We start from the raw sequence: 27,179 nt of genomic DNA, 5'->3' as shown, positions 1-27,179 counted from the left end.
TTACTTCTCTCTTTCCAAATTCAACGCCTTCTATTTCTTTTCTTTCCTAATTGCCCTGGCTAGAACTTCCAATAGAGTGTTGAGTAGGAGTAGTGAAAGTGGTCATTTTTGTCTTTTTCCTGATTTTAGGGGGAAAGATTTCAGTCTTTCACCATTACGTCTGATGTTACCTGTGGATTTTTCATAGGTACCTTTTATCCAACTGAGGAATTTCCCTTCTATTTCTGATTTTGTTGACTGCTTTTTTTGTGAAAAAACGTTGGATATTGTCAAACGTTTTTTCTATGTCTATTAAAATGATCATTTCTTTTACTTCATTGATTTTTGTATATCAAACCAATCTTTCATTTCTGGGTTAATTTCTACTTGGTCATGATGTACAATATTTCTTTATATGCTGCTGAGTTCAGTTTGCTAGTATTTTATTGAGGATTTTCACACCTATGTTTATAAGGGATATTGACCTGTAGTTTTCTTTTCTTTTGATGTCTTTGTCTGGTTTTGGTATCATGGTAATACTGTCCTCTTGAGCAAGTTAGGAAGTCTCTGCTGCTTTTTATTTTTTGGAAGTGTTTGTATAGGATTGGTGCTAATTCTTTGAGCACTTGGTAGAAATAACCAGTGAAGCCATCTAGTACCAGGTTTTTCTTTATTGGAAGTTTTTTGATTATTGACTCAATTTCTTTACTTTTTATAGGTCTATTCTGATTTTCCATTTCTTCTTCCGTCAGTTTTGGTAGTTCACATGTTTCTAGAAATTTGTCCATTTCATCTGGGTTTTCTGATTTGTTGGCATATAATTGTTCATAGTATTCTCTTATAATTCTTTTCATTTCTCTAAGGTCAGTGGTAGAGTGCCCGCTTTCATTCCTGATTTTAGTAATTTGAGCCTTCTCCCCATTTTTCTGGTCAGTCTAGATCAGGGGTCTCCAGCCTCTGGGCCACATAGCAGGAGGTGAGCAGCGGGCGAGCAAGCAAATCTTCATCTGCTGCTCCCATAGCTCCCCATCGCTCGCATTACCGCCTGAACCATCCCTCCCATCACTTGCATTACTGCTTGAACCATCTCCCTCTCCCCCCAGTCCGTTGAAAAATTGTCTTCCACGAAACCGGTCCCTGGTGCCAAGAATGTTGGGGACCACTGGTCTAGATAAAGGTTTGCAATTTTGTTGCTCTTTTTAAAATACCAACTTTTGGTTTTATTGATTTCCTCTATTATTTTTCTATTCTCTATTTCATTTATTTCCATTTTGATCTTTATTATTTCCTTCCTTGTTGATTTGGGCTTAGTTCGCCCTTCTCTAGTTTCTTCGTACGGAAGATTATGTTATTGACTTGAGATCTTTCTTCTTTTTTAATGAAGGTGTTTACAACTATAAATTTCCCTCTGAGTATTTTTCCAACATTCTCTGTATCCCATAAGTTTTACTATGTTGTGTTTTCATTTTATCGCAAAGTATTTTCTAATCTCCCTTTTGATTTCTTCTTTCACCCATTGATTATTTGAGTGTATTTTCACATATTTGTGAATTTTCTAGATTTACTTCTGTTATTGATTTCTAATTTCACTTTATCGTGGTACGAAAACATACTTTGTCTGATTTCAATCTTTTAAAATCTATTGAAATTTGCTTGTGGCCTAGCATATACTCTAACCTAGAGAATGTTCCATGTACACTTGAGAAGAATGTTTATTCTGCTGTTATTAGGTAGAGGGTTCTAGAGGTATCTACTAGGTATAGTTGGTTTATAGTGTTGTAAAGTCTTTTGCATCCTTAATGGACTTCAGTCTATTTGTTTTATACATTATTGAAAGTGGGATATTAAAGTTTCCAGCTATTACTATAGAATTGTCTATTTCTCCCATCAGTTCTGTCAGCTTTGGTCAGTTCTGTTGTAAGATGCATACATGTTTGTAACTGTCATATCTTATTGAGGGGTTGATCCCTTTATCGTTATAAAATACCCTTCTTTGTTTCTGGTGACAATTTTTGTCTTAAAGTCTGATATATTTCTCTGATGTTTGAATAGCTATGCCAGCTCTCTTTTCATTACTGTTTATGTGGAATGTCTTTTCCCATTCTTTTTTTTTACCCTACTTATGTTTTTAAATCTAAAGTGAGTCCCTTGTAGACAGCATGTACTTGGATCATGTTTTTTAAAAGTCCATTCTGCCAATCTCTCTGTTAATTGAGAGTTTAATCCATTAATTAATTAATTATATTTAATGTAATTTCCAGTGGAAAGGACTCACTTCTGCCATTTTGTTATCATCTATGTCATCTATCTTTATTTTTCTCAATTCCTCCATTACAACTTTCTTTTATGTTAAATAGTTACTTTCTAGGGTACCATTTTAATTCCCTATAATTTCTATTACTATATATTTTTCAGTTATTTTCTTAGTGGTTTACCTGAGAATTACAATTAACATCTTAATTTATAGCAATCTAGTTCATATTAATACCAACTTAATTTTAATAATATACAGAATTTTGCTGCTATATAGCTCAGTTTCTCCCTCCCTTTATTCTGTAATTGTCACAAATTATACCTTTAAACATTGCTTGCCCATCAACATAGATTTATAATTATTGTTTTAGCTGTCTTTTAAATCATAGGAAAAAAGAAGAGTTACAAACACAAATCCATTAATACTATCTTTTATATTTATCTATGTAGTTACCATTACCAATGGATTTGAGTTACTGTCTAGTATCCTTTCATTTTAGCCTAAAGGATTCCCTTCAGCATCTCTTGTAGGGTAGGTTTGCTAGAAACAAACTCTCTCAGTTTTTGTTTATCTGAGAATATCTTAGTTTCTCCTTCATTTCTGAAGGATATTTTTGCTGAATATAGAATTTTTGGTTGACATGTTTTTTTCTTCAACACTTAAATATATCTCCCCACCACCATCTGGCCTCTATGGTTTCTGATGAGAAGTTAGCTGTATGTGATGAATTGCTTCTTGTCACTTTCAAGACTCTCTGTCTTGAGCTTTCAACAGTTTGATTATGAGGTATCTTGGTGTGGATCTCTTTGAGTTTTTCCTTCTTGGAGTTTATTGAACTCCATGGAGGTGTAGATTCATATTTTTCAGAAAATCTGGGAATTTTTGGATGTTATTTCCTCAATCATTTTTTTCTGCCCTTTTCTCGTTTCCTACAGGAACTTTCATTATGCATGTTTTAGTTCACTTAATGGTGTCACACAAGTTTCCTAGGCTCTGCCATTTTTCTTCATTCTTTCCTCTTTCTGTTCCCGACATGGTATAATTTCAATTAACCTATCTTCAAGTTGCTGATTCTTTCTTCTGCTTCCTCAGACCTGTTGTTAAGCTCCTCTAGTGACTTTTTCATTTAAGTTATTGTACTCGTCAACTCCAGAATTTCTGTTTGGTTTATTTGTATAATCTCTACCTCCTTATTGATATTCTCTATTTGGTGAGGCATTGTTTTCATGCTCTTCTTTAGTATTTTACATATGGTTTCCTTTAAGTCTTTAAGCATATTAAAATGGCTAATGTTAAGTCTTTGTCTAGGAAGACTAATACCTGGGCTTCCTCAGAAACACTTTCTATTGATTGCTTTTTTTTCCCGTAAATGGGCCATAATTTCTTGTTTTGGTTCATGCCTCATAATTTTTTATTGAAAACTCAACGTTTTGGATATTACAGTTTGGCAACTCTGAAATCAGATTCTACTCCCTCCACAGGCTTTGTTGTTGCTGCTTGCTGTAACTGTTGTTTGTTAATTGAATTCTCTGAACCAATTGTGTAAAGGCTGTATTCTTCGTCACATGCAACCATTGAAATTTCTGATTTGTTAACTTAGTGGATAACTAATGACTGTACAGAGATTTCCTTAAGCACCTGGAACAACAACAACAACAACAGAACCTCCCAGTCTTTGCAGAGAGATTCTGTGTGTTTATTGTAGCGTGCTTTCAACACTCAGCCAGGCAATTTACAACTCTGCCTTGACCTTCGCTTCCTGCTTGTTCAGGACAACTAGAGGTCAGAGCTTAGGAACTTCTTGGCCTTTCTTGAGCTTGGGAACAGCCCTGGGCCTTCTAGATTTCCAGAAATATGTCAGAACTTTGCAAAGCCCTTATTCCCTAGCCTTTCTTTCAAGGTATTTGATTAATCTATTGTTTACCCCAACTGTTATCCATTGCCTTAGCAGCAAAGGCTAAAACATTTGCCTCCAAGTGTTTTCAACAAATGACCCCAGGTAATGGCTTTAAGGCTAGGCAACTTCTGCATTAAGTGAGATAAAATATGCCTTTTGAGCTGGTCTTCTAGGGAGTGACCAGACAAATCAATCAAAGACAAATATTTCCAAGTGAGATTTATTCTACTCCCTCTGGCACTGGTACTAGAATACAGGTGGTTATTTTCAAGGCCACCACTGACCTGGGGGGCTGAGATGGGACAAGGGCAAGTTACAATGCCACAAAGCTTGTTGTTCTTACCAAGATCCAGCTTTTTTCCTGGAATACATAATCCATGAATTGCTGCAAGCATCTGGTTGGTTTCCAGAGTTCTGATAAAAAGTTTATTCTGACAGTTTTGCCAGGTTTTTAGTTGCTTTTATGAAGGGGTGGACTTTTGAAGTATCCCACTCCACCCTTGTCACTAAGATCAAAACTCATCCCTTTTTATTCATCCTCTATATCCAGGAAGTCAGCAAAGCCATTCCACTCTTCCTTTAAAACTCCCTTTTTTCTGTTTTTTCCAATTACCACCACCACCAGGCAAGCATTGAAAGACAGTTTATCATAATAACTAAAAGCACAGATTCTGGAATCACATGTTGATGTTTGAATCCCATCTCTACCACTTCATACATGTATGACCTGAAGTAAGTTAATTAAAACTTTCTGTGCCTCAAGTTTACCATCTGTAAAATGGGGTAATAAAAGAACCTATTGTTAGGAGGATTAAATGAGTTAACACTTGTCAAGTGATTAGTGCTGGGCCTGGGATGTGATAAACACTAAAAAATTGTTACACACTAAATGCATTCAGCAAATATTTATTGATGGCCTGTTATATACTTATCTGTAGGACTATTACAGTGAACAAGACTAACAACAGTCAGTGTCTTATCCTGGGTTGCTATAACAAATTACCATAGATTGGGTGGCTTAAATAATAAACATTTATTTCTCACAGTGCTGGAGACTGGGAAGCCCAAGATCAAGGTGTCAGCAGATTCGGTGTCTGTCAAGGGCCTTCTTCCTGGTTTTCAGATGGCCTCCTTCTTGCTGTATCCTCACATGGCAGAGAGAGAGATCATCTTTCTGGTGTCTTTTCTTATAAGGACACTAATCCATGCATGAGCACTCTACTCTCATGACCTAATTACCTCCCAAATGTCCCACCTCTAAATATCATCACATGGGGATTAGAACTTCAACATATGAATTTGACACGGACACAAACATTCAGTCCATAGCAACAGGTAAAATCCCTGCTCTCATGGAGAGCTTATATAAAATGCTGCAAATACTTCATACTCAGGTTGCTATTTTTCAGATTCCTTCTGATGGGAAACAATTTTTTGTGGGTTTCTCGTGTTGTTTCCCATCTTGCAAGCAGAGGCACCGGTGGCCTTACTTTTGGACTATATCTCCCTCTAGAGCAGAGAACAGGTTTGTTTATTGTCTAGTATAATAAAGATGATGTCTCCCTCCAGGCAGAAATCAGGTAGATGTTCTTGTAGTCCATTATAAAAGATTTAGTTCATTAGGCTTGAGGTTCTTCAGCTGTGATACAAACCCCTGGCACATAGAGCATTCATTCTACATCACTTCTGTGGGACTCTAGGAACAAGGAGGGTGGATGTGAAACTGAAACTCATGCTGCTTGCTATGCCGTGAATAATAAAGTCCTTTGTCTCTGCTCAGGAGCCTTGTGTCTTCTGCCAGCATCTATGCAACAGGCTAACTTTTTTTGCTTTCAGGTAGAGTAAAATGTCAGACCCATCATGGTTTTTGATAACTTCCATCTAGTATGCTATTACAAAGGTGCCTTCCTTAAACCTGAGTTCTACCTATTACACCTAAATTTTTTTATCTGACTTCCAGGCTCCTTATACCTATCCAACTGAATTGCCCATTTCTTCTTTAAGATCTTCTTCTTCATGGGCCAGGGTTTTCAGACATATATTATCATGCTCATTTCTACTTCTGACATTGGGTGCATATCTCCGCCCCCCCCCCCACCCTGTCCCTTTTGGAATTTCTTCCTCATTCCCTTTTCTCCTACTTTGTTGATACGTATCCATTTCTCAAGACCTATTTCAAGTCCAAAAACTGGCAGAAAACTTCCCCATTGATTACCCTTTCTGAAAACATGTACAGTGATTAAGAACCCATACACATAACATTATCTTATATTGTTTTTTAATAGTTCCATATGGGGATGCAGTTCTTCCTCATTCTGATTGTAAGCAGGAAGGAAGAGTGCTGGGCACAAAGAATAGTCTGAATATGATTGATTGGAGTGGTTAAGTGCATGTGCACTGAAGCCAGAGTTCCCAGATTCAAATATCTACCACTTATTGGCTGTGTGACCTTGGGCATATTACTTAATATTTCTATGTCTCAGTTTCTTCATCTTTAAAATGGCAATGGTGATGATAATAATAATACTTATCTCACAAACCTGTTGTAAGAATTAAAATCATACACCATACACCAAAGATAATAAAAACATAAGAACGCATACACCAAAGATCAAGTTAAAGACATCACAGAATTTAGAGCTATGAGAACCTATGGATGTGTGTAGTATAAATACTGTAGAGGATTTCATATCTGAAAAGACTTGCTATGAATCTCTCAAAACCACCAGATAAAATATAACAAAAATCTTCTGTTTGGCAAGAAAATAAAGGAAATATTCAAAGGTCAAAGATGAAACCATTGCACAAATCTAGAGAAGAGGGTGAATACTGAAGCTGGGGACTGTTCTAGAGCATTTGCTGATCCAAGATAATCTAGAGCATTTGTTTTAATGGCCACTTGGAGGCAGCACAGTAAGTCTCAAGTCCACATAAGTTCAAGAGTAACAGGAGAGACCCAAACGTTTATTCAAGAGTTGCAAAGGACTATACACAAAGTAAATAATTAAAAGAGACACACACATACCCCTCAAAGGAATATAGTAAAAAAACAAACAAACAAACAAACAAAAAACATAATTAATATATCAGTCATGGCATTTGGTATAGGGTCAAAGGCAGCTTTGTGAATTTTTAAGCACATATGAGATCTCAAATAAGTTGGGGCCTGAATTCAGATTTCCTTCATGTTCCAAAAAAACCCAAATCAAAAATTTAGTTCAAAGTGGTCCCAGATTGGTAGCACCCTAGCCTCTGGTAAAAGCAAACACAAATTGTCTCCACTCAGATCTCTAAGAGTTCCCACAAAGCTCCAAAGAATGTTAGCTCACAATCAAAAATCACAAAATACATGAGTACACAAAATTCCCTGCATAAGAGACAGCAGAAACATGCAGGGAAAAAGTCACGAGCCAAGATTTTAAATATAAGTATTAATGGTTACAGAATATTAAATAAGTATGTATAGTATGTTTATAAGGTATGAGTATTAATTGAAAATATGAGCAAAGAATAAGAGACTATCAAAAATGACAAGACATATTTGGAAAAGAACAAAATAGAACTTCTAGAAAAATTTTTTTAAATGTAATAATTGAATTTAAAACTCAGTAGACAGGTTAAATAGTAGACTAACCCAGAAGAAGAATTAGTAAGTTGAAAAACAAAGCTGAAGAAATTAAACAGAATTAATATTACAAAGATAAAGGAAACTAAGATTAAGCATGAGTGTGTTTTGTGTTTGGTAACTGCAATCATTGTTGCTTTTGTTGTGGTCATCCATTTACAATGCTTGGTGTCAGTCTATTTATCTCTTGTAAAAATAAAATACAGTGTGTGTGTGTGAAAAAAAAGAAAAAAAAGAAGTAAATAAAGTGAATTGTGAACTCTCAAAAAAAAAAAAAAGAAATAAGAAACATGGAGGATGAGATGAGAAATCTGTCTATTTAGCTTTCCAAAAGAGAGACTAGAAATGAAAACAGCAGAGGCAATATTTAAAGAGACAATGGTCTTTTCAACAAATAGTGTTTGGAAAACTGGATATTCACATGCAAAAAAAAAAAAAAAAATGAAGTTTTATACCATATACAAAAATTAATTTAAAATGGATAAAAACCTAAATGGAAGCACTAAAAGTATAAAAATCTTAGAAGAAAATATAAGGAAAAACTTTCATGCCATTGGATTGGGCAATGATTTCTTAGATATGACAGCAAAACCATAGGTAACAGGGAATTCCCTGGCAGTCCAGTGGTTAGGACTCCAGGGTTAGGCTTCCATTGCAGGGGGCAAGGGTTTGATCCCTGGTTGGGGAACTAAGATCCCACAAGCTGCAGCCAAAAAAAAAAAAAAAAAAAAAAAAGACATAGGTAACAAAAGAAACAAAAATTGCACTATATCAAAACTTAAAACTTTTTGTGCATCAAAGGATACTACTAACAGAGTAAAAAGGCAACTCATGGAATGGGAGAAAATATTTGCAAGTCATATATTTAATAAGGAATTAATATCTAGAATAGATAAGGAACCTACAACTCAACAACAACAAAAAACCCAATTAGAAAATGGGCAAAGAGCTCAAATAGACATTTCTCCAAAGAAGATATACAAATGATCAAAAAGCACATGAGAAGATGTTCAATATCATTAATCATTAGGGAAATGCAAATCAAAACCACAATAAGAAACTATTTCACACCCACTAAGATGGCTATTATCAAAAAAAGAAAACCAAAACCAAACCAAACCAGGCAGAAAATAACAAGTATCGATGAGGATGTGGAGAAATTGGAACTTTTGTACACTGCTGGTAGGAATGTAATATGATATAGTCACTATGGAAAATAGTATGGTGGTTCCAAAAGATTAAAAATGGAATTATTATATGATACTTCTGGTTATATAGCCAAAAGAATTGAGGGCAGGGACTCAGATATTGGTATACCCATGTTCATAGCAGCATTATTCACAATAGCCCAAAGATGGAAATACAAGCTAACCTGGATGAATGGATAAACAGAATGTGGTATATTCATACCATGAAATATTATTCAGTCTTAGAAAGGAAAGACACGTACTATAATACCAATGAACCTTGAGGAAATTATGTTTAGTGAAATAACACAGTCATGAAAGGACAAATACTGTTTGATTCCAGTTACATAAGGTACCTAGAATACTGTAGTCAAATTCACAGAGACAGAAAGTAAAATGGTGATTGCCAGGGACTGGGGTAAGGGAGAGTTAGTGTTTAATGAGTACAGAATTAAAGTTTTAGAAGATAAAAAAATGTTCTGGAGACAGATGGTGGTGATGGTGGTACAACAATATGAATGTACCTAATGCTGCTGAATTGTACACTTAAAAATGGTTAAAACGGTAAATTTTGTTATGTATATTTTACCACAATTTTTTAAAAACTTAAAAAAAGGTTAATGGCTGATAATTTTCCAGAAAGATAAAGGACAGAAGTGTTCAGCTTAAGAACTCACAGTGAATCCCTAGTAAAATAAATACATGTCTAGACACATTTCAGTAAAACCACAGATTAACAAAGAGAACATGTTAAGACCTGTCAAAGCGAAAAGATATCACCTACGGAGGAATGATATTGAGACTGACAACTGATTTCTCAACACCACAATGGAAGCCAGAATAGAGAAGTATAATGTCTTCCAAAAACTGAGATGAAAAATAATTCTACATAAAAATGTATACCTTAGTTTTTTAATTTACAGAAATAAGTGGAAAATATACCCCATGTAATTTTGTACAGCATTTTAATTCCATGGCTTATGTGTCTGTCTCCTGCACCAGAATATGAGGTTAAAATCTGTGCCTTGTCTTTGATTCCTAAAACCTAGTACAGAGCTCATTAGTTTAAAAACTCTTCATTGTGTGGATAAATTAAACAAATAGCCAAACAAACAAACACAATGCTAATCATTTTTTGGTGATGTATAATAACACATCTACATTTGTGTCCATCAAAATTTCTGAACAAAAATCAAGATGCATGGTCTGGAAATGGAGCAGATGATTTGCAATTGGAAAATATCCTCGAAAATATGCTGCCTCATACGTATATCCCACAACCATTCCATCAACATCTCAGTACTAATGTTGCCAATATCCCCTTCCTCGACCCAAACCCACTGTCATATTTCAAGTGAGATTTATCAGTTGTCAACCCAAGAAAATAAATTGCCTTAATATTACTGTTTAAGCCTCTGCCTGGGTCAGGAAGCCATAACCCTTTCAGTTTCTGTTGATAGACTGGCAGATTAAAACCAAAACTGGCCTTGAATTATTGTTTGCTTTCTTTGCTTCACTTCCAGTTCTCAGTAAAGTATTTTGAGAAAACCCAGTACTAGTATGTGCCAAGTGTTGTGCTGGCAACTATTGTTCAGAATATTGATTAGGCTCTTACTAGGTACTAGGTATCGAGTTTAGAACTTTAGATGCATTATCTCTTTCAATTCTCACAAAAACACTTTACAAATGATATTATTATAATGTCAATATTGTGGATGAGAAGACTAATGCTTTAACAGATTAAGTAACCCTACCCAAAGTCCTACACAGCAAGTAAGTAGCAAGGCCAAGATTTAAACCCAAGAGTAAATGACTCTGAAGTCTGTGTTGTCAGCACCAAGCAGCTTACAGTCTATCTGGGGATATAAGAAATTCACATATGAAATCAATGGAAAACAGTATTTGGTGAAATGCCACAGTATAGCTCCTTAAGTCACAAACTATGGTGGTTCTCCAAGCCAGACTGATATTTGTTTTTCTAAACCCTGAGGGACATTCAAGAGGAAAGGGCTGAATTTTATAACAAAATAAAAGTTTACAAGAGCCCTGAGTTATACACAATCAGGAAATTCAGTGATTGAATGTGTAGTGTGGGCAGACAAGAAAACTCATGGGAAAATACCTACAGCGCTAAAACCTTGTATTTCTCAGCTTACAGAGCACTTTCATATATATCATGTCATGTCACCTTCACAACAACCCTGTGAAATACAAATTACCTCTCTTTCACAAGTGAGGACAAAGCATTGATTGAGTGGCTTGCCCCACGTCACTGAGTCGTGTTCCAAAGTGGTCAGTATGCAGACTCAGACTGAGATCTTTGCCTCCGGCTCTTATTTCTGTTCTGACTCGCTGCCACTCAGGACTCCGGCAGCCCAGCGTCGGTCTGACTGCTTTTCCCAGGATCTTTCCTACCTGGTCCCTTTCTGTCCCAAGCAACCTGCTGGAGTCCCTGCATCAGTCCAACTGATGGTGTCCCTTACCAACTGCCGTGGAGGCTTCCGACAGCTACATTCCACCCCTCCAACCCCTCTGCCTTTAGAGGATCAGGGCTCCCCTTGTTCTGGGGACAGAGAACTGGACTTACTCATGAAGACTACCTCCTAAAACTCACAATTATCCTTTTTTCTCCTGCAGCAACTTTTGCACCATAAGTCAAAGAAAAGCTGAAATTTGGGTAACTTTCAAGCCGTTCGGATATTTTAAAATTTGAAGTGGGAGAAATACTGAAATTTCTGGAACTCTGCTTCTGAGTGCTTACTACCTTTTCCATTTCCCTAAGCTCCCCTATGATAGATGGTCTAACCTTCTTGCAGTCAATAAATACTTAATGAGCACCTATTAGGTGCCAGGGACAGTTCTAGGTTCTGGAAAGACAGCATTGGACATCACAGAAAAGTGCCTACTCTCATGAAACTTGTCTTCTAGTAGTAATTAATAATCATAAGTAAATTATATAAGTAAATATAAGGTAAACAATTATAAGTAAATAATAATTAATTCTAGTATGGAGAGTCAGGTGGTAATGGGCACCATGATGAAAAATAAAGTTAAGTGGTAGAAAATGACTGGCAGAATGGGGCTTATTTTCAAAATGTTGGCCAGGGAAGGCAGCTGTAAAGAGGTACCTAAATGCAATGAGGGAGCAAGCAAAGTTGACAGGCTCTCCAGGGGAAGGGCTTTCCAGGCACAGAGAACATTGTGCTGAGGGCCTGAGGTTAGCACATAACACAGAGCATTCAAGGAATGATAAGGAGCTGGTGTGGCTACCACAGGGTGAACGAGGGGAGGGTGGTAAGAGACAAAGTCGAGCGCCAAGTCAGGGACTAGATTTTGTAGTGCCTTGAAAGCCCAGAGAAGATTGCTGCTGTTCAGGTATTCAATCACCTTCAAACAAACTGAGCAACTATCTTAGCCAGGATTGTCCGATGCTGAAAATACAAAGATGTGTAAGACAAAGTCCTAACTGTCAAGAAGGTTAGAGTCTAATGAAAAACAGAGACAAGTAAGCAGACAACTCTATCACAGTGTGATAAGCACTATGATCCGGTTAACCACAAAATACTGTCGTAGCATCTGGGAGGGCACGCAGTGCAGACTGGGCACGTCCAAGAAAGTGACGACTAAACCTGTGATGTCCGTACGGTGGTCACCAGCCACGAGGGGTGATTAAGCACTTGAAATGTGACTAGTATGACTGAGGAACAGAACTTGTAATTTTCATGAGTTTAAAACTGAAGCAGTGTGAAATATTTTTCCATTAAACACAACTTTGTGGTTTTGGTAGGATTACATTCCTCTGCCATGGCATCACGTAAGATATTGTTGTGCTGTTGTGCTCATGTGCTCCTTACTTTTAAAAACATGGCTCCTAGAAATTTTATAATGAAATAAATAGGTGGCTCATGTAATATCTCGGTGGATAATACTAATCTAAACCGAAAGTGGAGGAGATGAGTCAGGGCAAAGTAGGAGGGAACCCTCTAGGCAGAGCAGGCTGTGTGTGCCAAAGCCCAGACGGTGGAGCGAGCTCGGCACCTTCCAGGAATTACAAATAACTCAACGTGATGAGCCCTGAAATGCCAGCCAGGTGTGGGGAGACAGGAGGGAAAGGTAAACAGCAGCCAGGTCCTGAGGGCTTTGCATATAACACCACGGAATCCGAGCTTTATCTTGAGTAGAATAGGGAGCCACCAAGGGATTCGAGCATGAGAGCTGTGATCAGCCTGGAATTGCTGAAAAGTTCTCTCTGGCTGTCGTATGAAGGATGAATTGAAGAGGGCAAGAGCAGGAGGAAGACCAGTTAGTGCAATAACCAGGCGAGAGAGCACGGCAGTGACGCTGGAGGCAAAGAGAGAAGTGGGCTAACATGAGACAGTAATGAGAGGTCAGGTTGGCTAGACTTTCCACTGAGTGGGTGTGAGGAATCCTGCCCTCTGAAGCCAGGCAGACAACTAAGCTCCTAAAGGAACTCAGGGTGCGAGGGCTGCCCCATGCGGCTGTGCTTCCCCTTTCTGTAAAGGCTCTGAGTAATAGTTGGTGGGAAGAAAACTCTCCTGGAATCATGCTTGGGCATATTATTCTGTCTTTAATTAATGATTTTTGGAAGTCAGTGTATTACATGATGCCAGGCACACAGCTCCACTATTTTCGTTTCCTTTGATCAAAAGATGGCTTAGTAGACACAGATATAGAGAACAAACTGGTGGTTACCAGTGGGGAGGGGGAGGGGAGGGGAAATTTAGAGGTAGGGGAGTGGGAGGTACAAACTATTGGGTGTAAGATAGGCTACAAGGGTACAATATGGGGAATGTAGCCAATCTTTTGTAATAACTGTAAGTGGAGTGTAACTTTTAAAAATTGCATTAAAATAAAAATTTAAAAATTTAAATAATAATAATAAAAAGATGGCTTAGTGAAAAGATTATATCTCTCAAAAATAGCCTCAGGGGCTTCCCTGGTGACACAGTGGTTAAGAATCCGCCTGCCAATGCAGGGGACACCGGTTCGAGCCCTGCTCCAGGAAGATCCCACATGCCACAGAGCAACTAAGCCTGTGTGCCACAACTACTGAGCCTGTGCTCTAGAGCCCATGAGCCACAACTACTGAGCCTGTGTGCTACAACTACTGAAGCCTGCGTGCCTAGAGCCCGTGCTCCACAACAAAAGAAGCCACCACAACGAGAAGCCTGCGCACCACAACGAAGAATAGTCCCCGCTCCCTGCAACTAGAGAAAGCCTGCGTGCAGCAACGAAGACCCAACACAGCCAAAAATAAATAAATAAAATAAATAAATAAATAAATAAGAATGAAATTAAAAAAAAAAAAATAGCCTCAGGAAAGAGAAATGTATTTGAGGTGCATCCCTCCCCTCCAGGGGCAAACAGGGTAGGGAAGAAATGTTAAATATAGTAGAGAGCCAAACCCTACCTCAGCAACCCAGGGCCATACCCAGGTTTTATGGAGCCAGAATTTATATAGTTTTTGTTTTGTTTTGTTTTTGGAGGGAGGGTGGGATTAACAATCTCTTTAAGGAAAAGAATACCAAATTGTGACTTTGAAATTGCTTAGATAAGTCCTCATGCAAATGAGGGGCCCTGATGCTTAAGCTTCATTAGCTTCTCTGTATGTCTGCCTTGGTACCAACAGTTTTAGGAGACCATTTTGCTCATCCCTCAAACATTTATCAAATGGTTAAAGGTCAAGGGCACTGAGCAGGGTGCTGGGGACACACATATGAATGGGATAAGACGTAGGCTGTCTCCGCAGGTGCTGTGGGTGCAGGGAAGAGGAGCCCCTGGCTCACCTGAGGGCAGGCTGGCTGGGGTGGCTTCCTGACAGGGGGGTGCATAATATTTTGTGTCCCATGAAGCTGAAAAATCTGTCCACTGGAAGTAGAAGTGCCTGGAATGGCAAACCCAGTTCTTGCAAAAGTCTCATCACGGCCAAGATGAATGGCTTACTAATACCTTGAGATCCTCCCCAGGGTAAAATGACAACCCTGCTGGGGACTGAACCGTGTCCTCTCAAAATTCGTATGTTGAAGCCCTACCTCTCCTTTTGACTGTATTTGGAGACAGGGCCTTTAAGGAGGTAATTAAGGTTAAATGAGGTCAAAAGAGTGGGGCCCTGAGCCAATAGGACTGTTATCCTTATAAGAAAAGGAAGAGATAGGTAGATCTCTCTCTCCTCTTTCCCTCTCTCCCTTCCTTTTTCCCCTCCCTCTCTCCTTCTCTTCCTTCCTTTCTCCCTGCCTCTGTCCCTGGCAAACCAGGAACACAGGCCTCACTAGAAACCAAATTTTCTGACACCTTGTTCTTGGACTTGTAGTCTCCAGAACCTGAAGAAAATATGTTTCTGTGGTTTAAGGCACTCAGCCTGTGGTACTTTGTTATGGCAGCTGCGCAGACAAGACAAACCTCCAGCGCAATGCGGTCAGTTTCTCACTACACCTGCCCCTGGGCAGAAGAGCCAGGAGCAGTGGGACAGTTCGTGGCCTCCCTCCATATTTCCAGGGGAGACGCAAGAACTGTGACTGGTGTCCCCTTATCTTCTTGGGTCCTCCTTCTTCCTGACACCTTAGTCCCACCAGCCTACTCTCCCTTGGAGTCATCGTCCCAAAGGTCACGTTCATAGTTAGCAAATGATTCTCTGCTCGTGGGTGAAGCAGCTAGGCTGATATGGCTGAATGAGTCCTGGTAATACTTAGAAAGAGCCTGGCTTGGCCACTGTCCTGGGTACAAGGCCCCAGGAAAATCAAGTCCTGTCTCTGAACTGTGAAATGATGGGGATGGGCTAAATCATCCCTAAGCTCCCTTCTACCTCAGGGATTCTAGGATTCTAAACTTCTATCACTTTCAAGGGCCTCTGAGTACAGAAATGCTTCCAGGTCCCACAAGAAGGAATCTTTCTCTGAGATGGGGAGGTACTTCTGGCCAGGGAGCCTTCCCAGTGGTCTTCAAATCACCCTTGGGTGCACAGGCAACTGTACTACGTATTCAGAAGTCTTAGAGTCTCCTGCTTTTTAGCACTTTTGAAGCCACAAATGTATTGGAATTCAGAGGTTTCCCTGGCAGGTTCTGACTAGCAAGAAATATAAAAAGTCTTTTCCCAGCTACAGGAGGAGCCTCTGTGGTATTCTTTCCACTTGGAAAAAAATAAAAACAAAGCATAAAATGTCAGGGAAGAAACTGCTGAGTGCTGTGTCCTGAGCATGTGGTGCAGGGAAGCTTCTTAATTTCCCAAAGAACATGCAAAAGTTTGCCAACCTAAACTTCATTTTGGCTTGGGGACTCAAATGCTATATGAGCTAACCATGCCTGGCACCCAGTTCTCGCTGCCATGCCAGCGTTTCATCTGGTCAAGGTGGCAGACCCTCCCAGAAGCAGGGTCTGAAACCCAGGGTCTTTGAGGCCATGTGGAGGTGGGAACCACCTCTTGCTTCTTATAAACCTACAGCTTGTGCACCTTAGAATATTTATAAACTGAAATGATATTGAGGTTGAAAGAGACTTCAAGGTCAAATTAAGGAGACACAGCCATTCGCTTGTTGGGCACTTTCCAAAATGACTTTGAATTGTGCATTTTTTCATGTGCATCCAAACTCCCAGTTGATAGTAAGCTCTGAATGACCATCCACTATTTTTGTGTCTCCTCCTTGGTACTCAGTATGTTCATTGCAAAGTATGTTTTCAGACATCAGAGGTGTGGGAGTTCTTCACATCAGTGCTCCAATTCTCCAACACCAACAATTTGATTCAATTCTGACACTAACTCTTGAAGTTCATGTCCCACACATCTGTCTCCTCTTCAGACGCCAGACACAAATGAGGTGCCGGGGCTACTCACACCTCTGCTTGGCTAACTGCAAATTTGAGGGCTCCCACAACCGCCCCCCTCAGGTTCTGTAATTGGCTAGAATGACATACAATTCAGGAAAACACTCTGCTTACCAGCTTATTATAAGGGATACTCAGAAACAGCCACGTGGAAGAAATACATAAGGCAAAGTATGAGGTAGGGGGTGGGGAGGTGCATGGAGTGTTTTATGTCCTTTCTGGCTACAGCACCCTCCCAGCTCATCAGTGTGTTCACCAACCTGGAAGCTCCCTGGGTCCCCTTGTTTTTGTAACCCGTCTCCAGGCCCCTCCACTCCCTGAGGGTCAGAGGGTGAGGCTGAATGTTTGGTCTTTCTGGTGACCAACCTCCATCTTGAAGCTGTCTAGGCATCCCACCCTGAGTCACTTCATTAGCAAAAACTCAGGTGTGATCAAAAGGGGCTCTTTATAAATAACAAAAGATGCTCCTATCAGGAAATTCCAAGGGTTTTAGGAACTCTGTGTCAGGAATCCGAGACAAAGACTAAACATATATTTTTTATTATACCACAATTGCACACATGTTCTTAGTGAAACACGTGTCGGTTAACTCCTTGACTAACTTGGAGTACAAGAAGCATAATTAAGAACTAAATATGGCTAAAGAATCCCCTTTCCCTGAAAGCAGAAAGTTTCTGGAGGATCCTTGTTTTTGTGACAGGCCATTCTGCCAGAATGTATGGTGCCAGTTCCATACATCAACTTGAATTTGGTGAGAGAACAGATAAAACAGCATACATTTTGGCCACTTTTGTTGTTGTTAAAACGCTAAATTTTTTATTTAGGAGTTTCCAAAGATTTAACTAATTATGAGGCTCCCTGACTATTCCTTATTCCCTGACCCTTTCTTTGAAGCCTTGAGCGCTAACACGATGACAAAAAGCAAAGGCTGGTATACAGTGCACTTGGCATCTCTGCCGCTGAGAAGCCTGCCATTTCCACAGGCAGGAGCTTCTCAGAAGCTGCATCTCAGAGACAGTGGGCAGTGGAAATGCCGCAGCACCAGGGAAGTACCAGAGCAGGTCAGCAGGGCTCTGCTGAAGTCATCAATATGCAGTAGGATTTGGCTGCCTTGCTCCTTTCTCCACATTCCAATGGCTCTAGCGTTACAGAGCACGGCAGGCTCTGTGCTCCCCAAGATGGCTGCTTGGTGCCCCCGCGGTTAGAGTCTCTCACCTGCTGTTACCTGAAACTGAGATTATCTAAGGGAGGACAGTTGGATATTTGGAACTCAGGAATCCCTGAATCCTCAGCTGAGGAACATCAAGAGATATCTTGTTCACCCACAGCGTTCATGCTTACTTCAAGAATAGCCGGTGCTGGAGATGGTCCATTAACCCCTGATTCAGTTCCCATCTAGGGGGGCAACAGGCTGACCTACTATTTCTGCCTCAGCAGTAGAGAGAGGCCTGGGTGAAGCTGAAGTTTCATCGCCCCATTAGTCCATTTAGATTCTGAAATTGGGCTCGATTTATGTGATGTCTGCTCCTTCCTCATCCTCTGTCCTGTCAAAGCACAAGTGAGGAAACATTAAGGGGACCAACTATGTTGGTTTGCCTGGGACTGAAGTTCCCGGAACACAGGACTTTCAGTGCTAAGACCAGGAGAGTCCAAGTTCTAGGCAAACTGTGATGATGAGTTTGTCACCCTAGGAAATGGCCAGGACTGACCTCAAACAAATATAGTCCCAGAGGCTAGATTCAGAGCCTGGTTTTGTTTGCAAGGTTGTTACACTATTTTCTTGAATGTGGCAATAAATAATGGTGTGGAGTTACACAAAAATGATTCTCTATAGCAGTTGAGAGGGCAAGCATAGAGACTCCAGAATAAAAAATAATCCACAAAAATATAAGGTTTATGAGAGCAAGAGCCATGATTTCTGTATCCTTATCACTTACATAGGACATAGTAGATATTCAATATATATTTGCTAAATAAATGAGTAAACTCATGAGTAAACAAAAAGGTCCAGTTCTGGCTCTATCATTACTAGGTGTGTGGCATTAACCAAGTTAATAGACTTTTTTAAGCCTCTGTTTCTTCATCTATAAAATGGGGATGATAATAATTAGCCACTTTATAGTTGTTATGAGCTCAATTGTATCCCTTCAAAATTCATATATTGAAGTCCTAACTGCCAGTACCTCAGAACATAACGTTGTTTGGAGATAAGGTCTTTAAAGAGGTAATTAAGTTAAAATGAAGCCATTAGGATAGGGCCTAATCTAATCTGATTTATAAGAAGAGGAAGTTTGAATACACGGAGAGAGACACCAGACACGCACACACAGAGGAAAGACCATGTGAGGACACAGTAAGAAGACAGCCAAGGAGAGAGGTCTCAGTAGAAACCAAACCTGCTGGCACCTTGATCTTGGACTTCTAGCCTCCAGTACTGTGGAAAAATTAATTTCTGTTGTTTAAGCCACCCAGTCTATGGTACTTTGTTATAGCAACCCTAGCGACAATAATGATTAAAAGAATAATACACATAAATCACCTAGCACATGAATGCTCAGTAATATTTCTTGTTCTTATTACTATTTACTATTAATAAAAATACCTGGGACTTCCCTGGTGGCACAGTGGTTGAGAATCTGCCTGCCAATGCAGGAGACACAGGTTCGAGCCTTGGTCCGGGAAGATCCCTCATGCCACGGAGCAACTAAGCCCGTGAGCCACAACTACTGAGCCTGCACTCTAGAGCCCGCAAGCCACAACTACTGAGCCCGCACACCACAACTACTGAAGCCCGCAGGCCTAGAGCCCATGCTCCGCAACAAGAGAAGCCACCTCAACGAGAAGCCCGTGCACCGCAACGAAGAGTAGCCCCCGCTTGCCGCAACTAGAGAGAAAGCCCGAAGATCCAACACAGCCAAAAATAAATAAATTTTTTAAAAAAATCTTAAAAAAAAATATCTGTGCAGGGCACTGAAAAAATATATAGTATGTAGAAAACCATACAAAAAGGATCAGTAGAATTGTTGTCCACACTGGAGGATCTTGGGGGGGGTGGACATAGAAAACTGCCCCTGCCCTGCATAATGACCACTATGCTGGGATCACAGAAGAGTTTGTGTGTCAGTAAACAACATTCTAGCCCAGAGCTTCTCAGACTTTAAGGTGCCTGTGAACCACCTGAGGATCTTGTGGGTCTAGGGTGGGGCCTGCAAGTCTGCATTTCTAATAAGCTTGGAGTGATTCTCAGCCTGCTGGTTGAAGACCACACCAGGCAACACTGAACAAACAGATTGCTTGGTCCCAAGTGAGGCAAGAGATAGATGAGCCCCTGGCCCCTGGGGCTCCAGCCCCAAGCTGGAGTTTGTCCCCTGTAGGAGGGACAAGAGCAAGAGAGGAGCTGAGTCCTGCCCAGATAAGAGATAAAGAGACCACATATTTCTCATTCTCAAGGTCAAAGAGACCTTCCTGACTACACATGCACAGAAAGGCTCCTCAGAGGTCGAAAGGGAGGGAGCGTCACCCCATAGTAAGTGATGTCAACCTACCCATAGACCTCTTTGCTAGAATCCATCTTGGCTAAGACATGCACACACATGGGAGGACCCTGAGATATACCAAATATGGACTCAGAACCAGGCAAAGCAAGATGATTGGCCAAAGGAAACCTGGGAGAAATGCCCAATATAAGTGATTCAAACTACCATGAGGGCGCATCTCTCTCTCTCTGAGTCCACCCGTGTGAGTCTATTCACATGTACCCTTTTTCCTCGTAATAAACACTTTACTTGTTTCCCTACTTTCCATCTCTTTGTGGGAATTCATTTCTACAAAGCCGACAGGGCAGGGCCTTGTCACTGGCCGCTGGTCTAGTGGCTAGGATTCAGCGTGCTCACTGCTGCGGCCTGACTTCAACCTCTGGCCAGGGAACCGAAATCCTGCTTCAAGCCACTGCAGGCCGAGGCCACCCGAGATCACAAGGGGATATGAACTATTTGGATAGCCAAGACTAAAACCAAAATACATCAAGGGAGTAGAAAATACTTTCTAAACTGCATCCTATATCTACATATAATGATTAGAGTTCTCAGTACCATTTAAGTGAATGTATAACCCAGGGCCAGAGAGTGAAGGTGCTCAGGCAGGTGAGGTTATTTGGAGAATCCTTGGGGGAAGGAAGGAAGGCACTTGATTCCAGGGGAAATGAAAACTTTCTCTGTAGGAGAACCTCTCTGGACTAAAGCCACCTTAAATAGTCCACCTGAGGTCGTATTCGGTTCTTTATTTCCCTATCCAAATAAGGCCCGGAGTGGCATTTTGCTGCTCCTTTGAAGGGGTGAGGGGAGGAAGGCGTGGGTGCATTTCTGGCTCTGTTTGCCACCAGCTAGCTAATGTTTGGTTTCCTTATCTTTGGAGAGTATAATGGGTGCTGGTGCCAGCTTGGAGGCTACCTGATCTCAATCAGACTCTAAAGTCATTAACAAAGCTATCAGGAGGTAGGTCTCCACGTGAGCCTGCAGCCAGAGCTTTAGGAAGAGGGCCTGGGGAGGAGGACAAACAGACTCAACCTTGGGTTACTGGGTAACCTAAGATGAACATCTTTAGTAGAGCCCCCAAATCTGCATCATCAGGGCTTATTGCTCTAACTGTGCCCCAAGAAGCAATCCCTTCCAGGTACCTGACAACACACAGGTCAGATTTTCCTTGTCTTCTGAGTCCCCCTGAGACCCAGGAGTTTCCCTAGGGTAAGGAGATGTGGATCCAGCAACTTGAGGAAGCTTCTGTTTTTAATGTTTTTCTAGAGTTGGAGGTGGGAGGAGGGATTGAGAAGGAGCAGCAGGGATCTCAGCCCCTGGAAACTTGGATTAATCACCTGACATCTGGGTATTCGTTTGCAGGAATCAAGGTTTCTCGTAGGGTAAGTGGACAAAATGACCCCTGATGGCAATTTCCCCCTGAATAGATTTTTGAGGACTTCATTCAAATTGTAGAATCAAGTACATTATTGTGTTTAGATTAGGACCTTGGATTTTGGAAGTTGACCAGCTACTTGGTCAAGTCACTTAACTTCATTAAAGTCTCAATTCTTCATATTTACAAAATAATAGTACTTATTTCCAAGTAAATTATGGATTAAGTGAGAGATAAAGCACCTAAAGTGTTAGCTTTTATTATAATTTCTTCTTTCTTTACCCCGCTTAATCACATTCATTTCCATGATACCATCGCAAGCACCATAAAGGCGTAGGAGCTGTGGCTTTCTTCCCTTCTCTCCTCCAATCCTAAAGTCTACTACAGTGCTTTTCAGTGAGATAAAATCTACATAAGCATCTTCTATTAGCCAAACAAAAGACACAGTCCTTGCCCTTAAGGAGTAACACAGTCTCTTAGAGGGAAACAGAGGAGTCAACAAATAAATATAATCAAGTATCCTAGGCGCCCTGACAAATGTCTAAATGGGCAAAGAGCAACGAAGCAGAGCATGTTTACTTTCAGCTTGGAGACCTAAGAGATAAGAAAAGGGTTCAGAAGCTTCCGGGTTGGTGAATGCGTGGAGATTTGGGGAGAGTAACACCCTTGGAGAGGGTATGGAAGCACCTTGCCCTTTTCCCACACCTTGCCATATGCATCTCTTCCATCTGGCTGTTAATAAACTGGGCTCTCTCTCCTTTATAAGCACCTGATTGGCCCCAGAGTCATGGCCGTTCATGTGCCTGGGCTCCGGCAGAAGCCACAGACAGTCCGAGTGAGCCGGGGCAAACTAAGGACTTATGCTCACTGCACAAACCGCCACCACCACAACTGTGTTTGTGAACCCATTACACTTTTTATTATCAACCTGCACTGATCAAGAATGAAATCAAGCTGGCCAGGACATTCAGGGACAAGCTTATGCACCAGTATCTGTTGCAGCCCTGTGGAAAAGAGGGTCTAAGTCCAATCCTCTCTCTTTAACAAAAATAAAGGAAGGTATTGGAGTGTCCAACCAGCCACATCAGAACTCCTAGAGAGGTTGATTGAGTGGAACTCAACAGACATGTGAACAACTATCAAAAGCAAGAAGGCACAGAACCACTATTGAAAATTAAGAAATGGAACCAATTTTGTCCAGCAGGCAAAATGACTCCAGTACCCAGATAAAATAAAGCTGAGGAGGATGCATGCTAAAAAAAAAAAAAAAAAAAAGGAGAGAAAAAGAAAGAAAAAAAGGAAAAAGCATTCAGCAAGGATGTGTTTGAACGGAGTTTTGAGAAAAGAGAATAGGTCGGGTGTCCAAGGATATGCTTCTAAGCGTCTAAGTGTGGACTTGTGTATGGATGTGGGATGGAAGGGGTGGGATGGAAGGGAAAGGATGGAGGGCATGGGTCAGCCACCAAGCGGAGGGAGATCCCTATGCAGAAACAGGAGACAGCCTGGCTTGTTCAGGGATCTGGAAGAGGTTTGGAGTTGCCAGAGTGTGTAATGGGGGAAAGGGAGGGTTGGTAGAGCATGAAATAAGGTTACATAACTAGGTCAAGGCCAAATCACAGCTCATCTTGTAAGTCATGCTTAGAGGTTTGGACTTGACCAAGGAGCAATGAACAGCCAATAAAAGCAAGTGGCATAATCAGTTGTCTGTATAAGAGTGTTTGTTTTAGTGAAACTTTTTTCTTTAGTTGCAAAAAAAATTTCTTTTCAATGGGAAAAAAATTAGAGAACATGAGAAAAAAAAATCACTTATAATCTGACTACCCATACACAGCTCTTAATGTTCTAGAGAGTGTCTTCCAGAAGAAAATAACAGGGAAAGGGAGCTAACATGTACTGAGTACCTACTGTGTGCCAGGTGCTTTCTGGAAGTTATCTCATGTAATGTAATACATGTCAAGTGACATCTTAGCCTTCAAGGATGAGCAGGACTTCAACAAAGAGAGGAGAAGAGAAGAATAGGAGCATTCCAGGTGTTGTGGAGCATGTGTAAAGGGCCTGTGGTGTGAAACAGCCTAGATGGTGAGGCCATGTGACTGAAATAAATGGAACACAGCCAGGGCAAGGGTGAAAACTGGCACAAGGGGTAGATGAGTAGTGTGGCCACCACACAGCTAAGTCATTTTCAGAAGTAGGCAGTTCTTAATTTTAGTCTTTCCTGATGCTATTCAACCAGCTAGAGACTCCTCATTCTCTGTTTTACATGGTTTTCCTTTTTCCCAGTACTAAATTTTCCTTATTCCAAGCACAGAGGTATCTATATATTGGTTTAGTGTTTAGTAAATCTTTTCATTTTCTATGACAGCAAAAATGAACTATGCAATTTACAAATCCCTTGACTAGACACTCATTTTACAAGGAAAAATGATTTATAGATTAACTGGGAGAATTTTAGCACCTGTTAAACAGCAGTGGGTACACAATTGCCCAGAACGTAAAACCAAGGCTGTCAGGGAGCACCTCCATCTTGTTAACTGTAATGCCAGATAAATGTCATCCTCTGCTCAGGCTTTTTAATAGTTTCTTAAAAAATAAAAATAAGTACTCAGTTGTACTTCCTAAGGCATTTCCTGTTTACAGGGTGTGTGTTCTAGCAGCTGTGTTAGAAAGTGTGACCTAAGGGCTTTCGGATCAAATTATCCTTTGAAGCTACTAGATGCCAAGCTAGGGGATTACTCCCACCCAGGCCAGAGCCTGGTCTACTGGCCCCGATCCCAGCAGTGCTGGGTTCCTGGCTCCTACAGTCATATAGTCCTGTAATGACGGCAAGGGGATGAAGGGTGCGTGGAGGTCTGGAGTTTACTCCGTCTTCATGGAATGTATCATTTAATTGGAAAGGCAGGAAAAAAATGATGTTCACAAAGTATTTTTCAGAGATTCCTGTGTTTCCCAGTCACAGAGAAGAGGTTTCGAGGCACAGATCACTGCTGGTCCTCTAAACTCTCCCTCTCTCACCCACCCCCAATGTCTTTCCCTGCTCTGGAAAAGGGCAAATGGGCAGTTTTTGTCCCAGGCTGCTGAACACATGCCCAATTATTCTCTGGGACAATGAGTCCACTGGTGATAGGTAAATGTACATGCTTACAAAAAGAAAAAAAAATCCCTCTTTAAATAGTCAATTTAAACACATTTTTTACTTTTAGGCCACTAATTCACTAATTACCATTTCAGCAAAAAATACCTAGCCAGCCTGAAAGAAGTGAATCTCATTTCACACAGAAAGAGGTGAATTCATAAAGATGTTTATTGCAGCATTATTTACAATTGCAAAAACCTGAAAACACCCTAAATCTATAATCACAGAATAGGTTTAAAAAAAATGTATGATATATTCACAGTGAGATATTATACAACTATTAATAATTATACTTAAGAGTGTTCATAACATAAGAAAATGCTTATATAATAATGTTGAATAAGCAGTTATTTACACAACTGGTATTTTAACTGAGAAAAACATGCATAGAGAAAGGATCAGGAAGCTTGGTCCAGTGCTTTGGATCCACTTCCATCCGTTCCTTTTTATTTTTTTTTTAATTTTTTTGATTTTTATTTATTTATTCATTGGCCTCACGGCATGCGGGATCTTCATTCCCCAACCAGGGATCAAACGCATACCCCTGCACTGAAAGCACGGAGTCTTAACTACTGGACCTCCAGGGACGTTCCCACTTCCATCAGTTCTTCTAGTTGCTTGTTCAGACCCCAGCAGTCAAAGTGGTGAAGCAGATGGAGAGGAAGTATGCTTTTCAGGAAGCCATCAACATGCAGGAGATAAACTCAGCGTAGTTGACTTCTTAGCCACGTGGTGTGGGCCTTGCAAACTGATCAAGCTTTCCTTTCATTCCCTCTGAAAAAAGTAATCCAATGTCGTGTCCCTTGAACTTGACATAGATGTGGATGACTGTCAGATGTCGCTTCAGAGCGTGAAGTCAAATGCATGCCCACCTTCCAGTTGTTTAAAAGGGACCAAAGGTGGGTGAATTTTCTGGAGCTAATAAGGAAAAACTCGAAGCCACCATTAATGAATTAATCTAATTCTGTTTTCTAAAAATATAACCAGCCATTGGCTGCTTACAACTTGTAAGGGTTTATTTACAAAAAAGAAAGATCAGGGCTTCCCTGGTGGCGCAGTGGTTGAGAGTCTGCCTGCCAATGCAGGGGACACGGGTTCGAGCCCTGGTCTGGGAAGATCCCACATGCCGCAGAGCGGCTAGGCCCGTGAGCCACGACTACTGAGCCTGCGCGTCTGGAGCCCGTGCTCCGCAACAAGAGAGGCCGCGACAGTGAGAGGCCTGCGCACCGCGATGAAGAGTGGACCCCGCTCGCTGGAACTGGAGAAAGCCCTCGCACAGAAACGAAGACCCAACACACCCAAAAATAAATTAATTAATTAATTAAAAGGAAAGGAGGGGGGAAATTGATAAATGAAGGTTAGTGTTACTATACGTATACAAATACATAAAAAAAAAAAAGAAAGATCAGAAGGATGAATAGCAAGATACACTATGGATTGATTTTACTGTGAAAAAAGGGCAAATCTTTCCTACATTGGAAACTCTTAAAGATAAAAGGAGCCTCAAAGAGGAGAGGAGAGAGGAATAGGCTCTCTCCTACTGTCTCTACATCCTCCTAATGCCTTTAGAGCGACTCATTTATAAATAGGGAATAATTTATAACTGACTAGTGTGACTGGTGACCAGAATGCCATTATTTAGTAAGAATAGAAACAGTAGCAGCTATTATAACCAAAACAAACAAACAAAAAAGTTTTTTTGAGAATCTTATTTGGTTAAAGTACTCCAACTGCTGGCCATAAAATTCTCACCATAAGAGTCTGCAGTTGTCCACTGCAAAACTAGAAAGTTAAGTAACTTTCATCTTTATTTTCACACTCTGTACTATATTTTCTTACCAATATTAGGAACTGTGGATGGTAAACAACGAGCTGGCTTCTCCGACAGCATGGAGCTGAAGGAAGGGGAAGGAAGTGATAACTCTCTAGTTACTCCACCGTACTTTCATCCGTTGGGCAGGATGGATACCACCACTGTTCTTGGTTTAATTGTGCCTTTCAAGTTTGGACACCTGCTTTCCTTAACTATCCCAGCTCCAGGGGAGGACTAACAGTAAGCAACTTAGTTTTTTAGGTACTGAAAAAATATGTCACATCAAATAATAGATTGTTATCTAAATCTACTTTAAAACTGCCTTATATGTCTTGAAATTTTCTTGACAAAAAGAAAAAGGGACACTGAGATTGTGTGCTCTATGAAATAGTTAAACCATAAAACCAGCAAGGCCAGTGATTAAGGGGATTAAATTGATACAGATGATGGGCATAAATTAGAAGCATGTTGTCAAAGATTAGTAGTTATTAAACCTGTTTATCCTTGTTCCAATAGGGAAAAAAAAATAAAGCAATCATAGGGT

General features: G+C 40.5%; 2 pseudogenes across 2 annotated transcripts in view; both read left to right on the top strand.

The window, feature by feature from the left end:
- LOC309645959 (proteasome subunit alpha type-3 pseudogene) overlaps positions 1-27,179 on the top strand; it is a 452,949-nt pseudogene that overhangs the window by 240,050 nt on the left and 185,720 nt on the right. The window lies entirely within an intron of this gene.
- Positions 21,532-26,174, top strand: LOC309656139 (thioredoxin pseudogene; annotated as a pseudogene). Its single transcript has 2 exons — positions 21,532-21,696; positions 25,449-26,174. The product of its transcript is annotated as a thioredoxin pseudogene (transcript).

Source organism: Balaenoptera physalus (assembly GCF_965194825.1).
Source record: "Balaenoptera physalus genome assembly, chromosome: 1".
Lineage (NCBI taxonomy): Eukaryota > Metazoa > Chordata > Mammalia > Artiodactyla > Balaenopteridae > Balaenoptera > Balaenoptera physalus.
This window is presented reverse-complemented; position numbering and strand designations above follow the sequence as displayed.